This window comes from Falco cherrug, chromosome 2 (assembly GCF_023634085.1).
Source record: "Falco cherrug isolate bFalChe1 chromosome 2, bFalChe1.pri, whole genome shotgun sequence".
Classification (NCBI taxonomy): domain Eukaryota; kingdom Metazoa; phylum Chordata; class Aves; order Falconiformes; family Falconidae; genus Falco; species Falco cherrug.
Window position 1 is genome coordinate 122,535,515 of NC_073698.1, and position 7,571 is coordinate 122,543,085.

Sequence of the window (7,571 nt, forward strand, 5' to 3'; positions counted from 1 at the left end):
TTATCCCTCCGTAGTCAGCAGTCCGACTCACAAGCACAAGGCACACGGGGAAAAGTAACATCTCGACTGACCTTCGGTTCCGCTCCCCTTGATTTGTCAATGTACAATTCCAGACGAACCTAGGGACAAAGGAAAAACAAAAGACCCCCGTTTCACTGGGAAGCAAATCAAAAGGCCTCTTCCCCTCGGCTGCTCCGGCCCCGGAGCTGACTGTCACGACACAAGATCAGCCAGACACCTGAGCTGCTGCTGCCTCCCAGCCCTCCCCGGTAGTTAAACGCTTGCTGAGAAATCAGCAGTCGGGGGCGACGGGTGGGGATTCTGCTACCGGCTTTCTTTTCTTGCTCTTGGCCGCTCGCAGGGGCGGGAAGAGGCTCCTGAGCCACCCCCCTGCGACAGCGTTACCGCAGGCCCCGAGGCAGCCTCTCTGCGGCCCGCGGGGGCCGGCAGCCCCAGCCGGCTGCCACGGCTCAGGCCAGCGGCTGGGGGAAAGACAAAGCCCCGCGCACGGCTGCGGCGGCTGCCCGGGCAGCCCGGAGGCGGCGGGTGGGTGGCGGGGCGCCGCGGGCCGACCCCTCTCCCGGGCCCCGCCGCCACAAGGGAGCACCGGGGCCGCCCCGCCGCCGCTCCTCGCCTCCTCGCTGAGGTAGCGGCGCAGCTCCGAGAGACAAAAAAGAAAACAACCAAAAAAAAGCAACACCGTGAGGAGCCCGCTGACCACCGTCACTGCCGGGGAGACGAGAACCGCCGGCAGCCCCGCCGGTCCCGGGCCGGGCCGCCCGCCTGCCTCAGCCCGCCCGCCCGCCGCCGGCACCAGGCGCTCCCTGCCGCCGCCGAGCGCCGGCCCGCCACATGCCCCCCACTGGGCCGCTGTCCGTCGGCCCCCGCCCGCCCTCAGCCCGAGCGCTCACCCACCGCGCCGCCGCACGTCCCGGCCCGAAACGATTCCAGGTTCCCGGCGAAGGCTCCGCACCTCCACAGCCACTCCAGCGCGCCGCGCGGGCCGGAAATGAACCACCTTCCGGGGCCGTATGCGTGGCCCATACGTACGAGGCCGGAAGCCCCGCCCCTTTGGCGTCAAGCCGTTTCTGCGCATGCGCTGCCCGGTTGGTGGAGCGCTGCTGCCATCTAGCGAAATTTAAACGGGTACTGCAGCCGGCCCTGTTGGTGGAGCGCTGCTGCCATCTAGCGAAATTTAAATGGGTACTGCAGCCGGCCCTGTTGGTGGAGCGCTGCTGCCACCTAGCGAAATTTAAATGGGTACTGCAGCCGGCCCTGTTGGTGGAGCGCTGCTGCCATCTAGCGAAACGTAATTGGGTACTGCAGCCGCCCGGTTGGTGGAGCGCTGCTGCCACCTAGCGAAATTTTAATGGGTACTGCAGCCGGCCCTGTTGGTGGAGCGCTGCTGCCATCTAGCGAAATTTAATTGGTTACTGCAGCCGGCCCTGTTGGTGGAGCGCTGCTGCCACCTAGCGAAATATATTTTGGTACTGCAGCCGGCCCTGTTGGTGGATCGCTGCTGCCACCTAGCGAAATATAAATGGGTACTGCAGCCGGCCCTGTTGGTGGAGCGCTGCTGCCATCTAGCGAAATATATTTGGGTACTGCAGCCTGCCCTGTTGGTGGAGCGCTGCTGCCATCTAGCGAAATTTAAATGGGTACTGCAGCCGCCCGGTTGGTGGAGCGCTGCTGCCATCTAGCGAAATATAAATGGGTACTGCAGCCGGCCCGGTTGGTGGAGCGCTGCTGCCACCTAGCGAAATATAAATGGGTACTGCAGCCGGCCCGGTTGGTGGAGCGCTGCTGCCACCTAGCGAAATTTTAATGGGTACTGCAGCCGGCCCTGTTGGTGGAGCGCTGCTGCCATCTAGCGAAATATAATTGGGTACTGCAGCCGCCCGGTTGGTGGAGCTCCTTTCCTGCTATTTTGTGACTTGTGTTGGAAGTGCCTGGCACCAGGGTCGAGTATTAAGGCAGAAAGCCCCAGGGCCTCGTACCTCTGGGTGGTACATGCTGTGTCACACCAGCTACGGTGCCTTCCTGCTTTACAAATGCAATCAGTTTTGGCAAGTTTACAAAACTAGTGCTTTATCAGGAAGGTGTCTTTGGATTTCAGCTTACCCCTTTCTACTTTTCATATGCCTACATCGCAAGAAAAAGAAAGGGTTTTGCTTCTCAGGTTTGCTCCAGTTACTCGGCAATTCAGGCATGACCACAGCAGAGCTGTTTTCCTACAGTCTTTTTTGTTTCCAGAATCCTCCCTCCCCTCCCTAGAGAGGGCTATGTGCAGGGCAAAGCGGACACTATGAGTAGGGACGACTGAGTAAAGTTACCAAAGGGCACGTGGTGCCTTCCTCGCAGCAAGGGACTGATTTCAGTTTTTCTATGCTTGGATGACTTTTGCAGCTCAGAGTTTGGTTAAATCTACTCGTGGGGCAGCACTTGAACGTCTGTTGAGTGATTTCATACTGGACAACAGCAGCCACACCCAGACAAAAGTCTCCTCGGGGACAGACACGATAGCAGACTTCGTGTGGGCTGACCTCACCTTTTGCTTGCAACCGGCACCTTATTTTGCAAAGGAATCTTTGAAACCCTCTTTCTTTGAGACAAGGGACCGTAAGGGCCAAGGGCCAAAGCAGCCACGCTGCAGCCTGGAGCCTGACGGTGGCTTCTCAGGTTCCAGCAATGGCTGTGGAGCACAGCTCTTGTGTCACCAAGCAGAGCGCCTGACACCCTGAAGTGCCTCGGCGCCCCGGGGGTGTGAAGCCTCTCTCTGGGGATCAGGCAGCCTCCCACCACAGGTCTTGCTGAGCTAAAATGACTCTGCAGAGGCTGTAAAATTGTCTCGGAGTGCTGTGCTGCTTAAGATGAAAGTGCTTCCGATAGCTCAAGCTAGCCCGCCCACTCAGCTCTTACGAGCTGTACCTCCATATGCCATGGGAAGAAGTATTTAACGCAGTAACTCCAACTCTCGGCTTGGCACCCAAACCCGTAGATCAAACAGTCCATTTGTTCTTATTATTGGAAGTCTCCTTCCTCCCCTCCAAAGCCTATCGTGCTTCCCTCCCTGGGCGAGGGCCCTACTCGTCTCGCATATCCAGCAAGCAGCCTCTCGAGTGCAGTTTCCACAGGCACATCTTCTTGATCCGGCAGGTCAACGTAGGTATCTAGCGTCTGATCGTCGATACCGGGATCAATCGCACAGAAAGCAGTCTTCAGATCATCTGCCTTCCCCTCTCTGTTCCAAAACAACACAGTCACCATTACGTTGTGGTATGTGAAAAGAACATTTACTTACTTGTGTCACACTGAGAATCCATGTTGCCCGAAATGCAGAGCAGAGATGTCTTTTGATACAGTCATCTCTGCCTCTACTAGCATCCCGTTGTTAAACACATGTGCAATAAAGACTGGTGAATGCTAAACGTCAAACTGACCGGAAGTTAAGAAATCTTAGATTCATGATAACCTGGGAAGACCTTAATTTCACTCTATTGTGCATTGATATCCCTTATTACAGAACTGTACTTCTTGCTAATCCAGCGCCCACGTTGGACAGGATTTCACTTCACAGGCACCTGCCCACCTCTGGCGTTCTCCTCGGTGCTCGGTGTGACACCAGACTTTTTTTCAATGCAGTAATTGCCTCTTGTTTTGAGGTGGAATTATTTCTCAGATTTGCACCCGTTGTCAGTCCTATTTGCTCTTCCCACTCCTCAGAACCAGTCTCTGAAGATGTACAGGATTTTACCGCTATTTTTGGAGAGCTGAGGAGTGTGGATAACTGGCTAGCTGAAAAAGTTCACATAAACATAGTCTAGCTGGCTGGACAAAAATGCGCATCGCTCTCAGCTTATCTGAAGTAAAGCACAAATACGCTGCCTTTGGCTGTTCTTGTTACACAATAACAGGAAGATTTCGGTGGGAAAAGAATGTTGCAGGTGGGAACAGATAACTACAGAAGAGAAACTAGGGGTGGGCTTGATATTTAGGCAACTCACCAATAATGAGCTTAACTTTTGTAATACGTATGAGCTAATTATAACAAGGCATAAAAGGTGACTGTAAGGCACAATAAACGAAGTCTGCTGATCACTCATATTGATTGACTGTGTCTTCCCTCCGTCGCGACAGAGGAGCACTGTACCGAAGGGGATTAGTGGTACAACTGATCTCTGCTCGCTGTCTGCCACGCCAAAGTTCTTTGGGTCGGGGACTGCTGCTCGCAGTGTTCCGCAGAGCCGGGCTCAGCCAGGTCTCGGCATTCACTGCAACGGGCACAGCCCTGTAGCGCAGGGAGGCCTGCGCTGGCCACGCACACTGCGTCCACTGCGGGGTTCCCTCTGCACGCGCGGTCCTGAGCTACTGTCCCCATCAGCCCCTTCCCTCCATACTTACAGTAGATCTCCCAGCTTGTTCTTCAGCTGGCTCAGATACTCCTGCTTCCCCCTGACATCCTGGCTCCGGGGCTTGGCCACGAAAGCTTCAGCGCTCCCCGCCTCCTCCTGAAAGAAATTACAGCTGTGTTAGCACCGAACATGTGTTCCGGTCTGCACAGGAGCTGCCTCTCAACGTGCACGAAAATAACGCGGCTCTCCGAGAAATGGAATTTCCACGTGAAAAGTGGAAATAGAGAGAAAGAATATGGGAAAAACTCCCATCACAGAAAAGGCACAAGCTTGCACTGCCATTGTCTGCAGAGGGCCTTCAGGTGTTAGAGCTTGTGGTGGGCACTCCAGCTTTGTTAGTCTGATAAACCTAGCTAGTCTTATAAAACTAATTTAATCCCTAATTTAATCCCATTCTCCTGAAAAGGAAAGAGCCAATCCAAGAACTAGTTGATGCAAGCAGGTACAGCACTGAAGACCTCATTGACAACTTATCCTTATTCAAAGAATTAAACTGACGTTACTTAGGTTTTAGGGATTAAAGTAGAGATTTAATTAAGGATTACATTTGTTTTAGGGATTTAGGGATTAAATTAGGGATAGGTCATTTGTGTGGGTCTCGCAGTACTACAAAACACATCTGTCAGCACCTTTGCAACTTGTCTCGAGTGCTCCAGGGTGGAAAAAAAATGGGACTCTCTGAGAGGTTCTGCCCAACAAAACCAGAAAAGGAAAGATCTTCCTTGGAAATACCTTTCAGGAATGGCAGGGAAAACGGCTCAAGCTTCTGGAAAGGCTGAGGAAAAGATGTCGAAGGATCAAAGAAATGCTACTCTATCCCAGAGAGAACCTCTGGATACAGTCGTGCTTAGTATGACGTGAAGGATTCTTGCAACGCTTCCTTGTCCCTGTATCATTGCCTGCTTCCCCCATGTGCTGGGGTACGGTGCAATGGGACATTGTGAGTTGAATGAACTTCCTCATGCCACAAGAAGCAGTCATTCCTTACAATGTAGTCTTGCTACTTAGTCATTCTGGCGCTTGTCTGCATTAATCTCGTCAGCAGAGAAGTAACCCGGGAAAACCCAAATACTGCTCTGCTGGACACTTCCCGGTCACGGCCACCAGTACCGGGGCAGGGAGAGGGGAGGAGGATGAGGCTTTTCAGCAGCAGGAAGCTGTTACTTTGGCTTGGCCGTAGAGCGCAGCATTAGCAGGGGCTCGAGCCCACTAGAAATACCTGCATGTCCCGTGGTTCACGTGGCATCATTGTAAAGTGTGGCTACTTCAGCTATGTCTTCAGTATGCTCACCGTTTCAGCTTTTCTAGTGCACCTGAGTTTCCCTGGCTTTAAAGTTATCAGTGTTTACACTAAGAAGAAGGTGAATCTTGAAGACACCGGCCACGAAAGTAATTCTCCCACCTTCCTAATGGGTATTTATTACCAATTAATCTCAGTGGAAACAAGCAGTGAAGAAAGCTTCCACATACCCATGCAGGGAAGCCATTTCCCTCTCTTAGAGCTCCCGTTGCTATTTCTTCCAGAAGCACATCCACCAGCTGACTGCTGGTCTTCCCCTCAGCCAGAGAACCCCACTGGTCAGCTCCGCCTGGAAATCACCTCTGCAACAGCAAAAAGACACCGAGCTGCTAGGAGAACGTGCCCACACATACTGGTTTTGTGTGAATCCCACTAGGAGCCTAAGGATAGATACAGATCTCCAGGCATGTGGTTGGTCTCCTAAGCTGTCTAAGGCAAAATGGAATACCCTGCAAGCACCTCTCAGGCCACTCCTAAAAGCCTAGGAGAAAATGGGGTGTTGCAGGTGGGCTTAGGGGTTGGGGTTAGGGGTGTGGGAAAATCACCCTGAGGTGGGGGGAACTCGAGAAAATTGCGTCCTAACGGAAGCATAGTATTACGGAAAGCTTTTTTTAGGGTAGAATACAGCTCTAGCCTGGAGGACGGCTGGCACGCACACGGCCTGTATCGCCGCAGTCCCCTGAGCCGCAGCTCAGCGCGCGCCGACAGCGGTGACGGAGGACGCGCTGAAGGCAAAAAGCCAAAAGCAAACCCCTCGAAGCCCAGAACCTTGCTCAGGAACACAGGAGTTAAGCCTAAAACCGGTTGAAAGCTGCCTCCTACCTGTTCTCCCGCCACCTTTCCCCCTCCAATGTCACCACCTTTCCTCGCGATCCCTTTTCGCAAACAAAAGACGGACGCCTGCGGTCTCAGCTCGGTACCGAAGCACCACGATGCGCTTGCCGGCTGCATGCTCTCTCACAAGGCTGACAGCTTCTCTGCACGCAACAGCCGAGGCCCTGTGAAAGGGGAGGAAGGCAAACACTGATCACGTCTCGCCGGGGTCAGGAGGGAGTCGGGGTGCGCTGCAGTCAGAGCCCAACGCCTTACCCAAAGGAATTACCACAGCAGAACAAGAGGCAGGAGCGATCAGTAGACAGGCAGAAAACACGCACGGCAGCGATACCCACGTCAGACTGGCAGGACGCTTCCAGTCGCTTCACCCCGCAGCTTTGTTTTGAATTTAGTTAAAAGGTAATCAGATTCTTAACGCTCATTCTGCTTTTAATAGCTGCTGGAGAAAGGCTAACACGTGGCATTGGCATTACAGTCGGAATTCCAGTATAAAAATCACGGCAAAGCTGTGCTTTGTCAAGCGACTTTCAAAGCAGGCTCTGGAGCCTTTCAACAAGACAGTCAAATCTGGAGTCCCAAGGGAACTCTGTGCCAGCTCCATCAGTACACCTGAGCTCTCTGACAAAGTACACCGCCATACAGAAACGTAAGTGGGTTTATACCTCGGGCTCATTTACAATCTAGAAAAATAATACTGCCCGACCGGACGCGCTGCTTCAAGCGCCTAGCAGGCCCGGCTGCGTTACCACGAGGGACCGACAATTCCTCCCCGGCCGTTGCCCGAGCCGCAGCGCAGCACTCGGAAGCCGCGGGCACACGGAGCCTCGCGGGCCCTCGGCAAGTACAAAGGTTATCCCTCCGTAGTCAGCAGTCTGACTCACAAGCACAAGGCACACGGGGAAAAGTAACATCTCGACTGACCTTCGGTTCCGCTCCCCTTGATTTGTCAATGTACAATTCCAGACGAACCTAGGGACAAAGGAAAAACAAAAGACCCCCGTTTCACTGGGAAGCAAATCAAAAGG

General features: G+C 53.7%; 1 long non-coding RNA gene across 7 annotated transcripts in view; it reads right to left on the minus strand.

Moving 5' to 3' along the window:
* Positions 1-2,258: 2,258 nt before the first annotated feature.
* The window catches only part of LOC129735357 (uncharacterized), a 5,367-nt gene continuing 54 nt past the window's right edge, over positions 2,259-7,571 (minus strand). Inside the window, exons 1-4 of one of the 7 annotated variants that reach the window (XR_008730902.1) lie at positions 7,468-7,571; positions 6,535-6,710; positions 5,883-6,014; positions 4,264-4,508 (exon numbers count right to left, since the gene is read on the minus strand). The exon at positions 7,468-7,571 is cut by the window's right edge and continues 54 nt beyond it. This is a non-coding gene — a long non-coding RNA (uncharacterized LOC129735357). The other 6 variants (XR_008730903.1, XR_008730901.1, XR_008730905.1 and 3 more) reach the window with 6 other exon arrangements.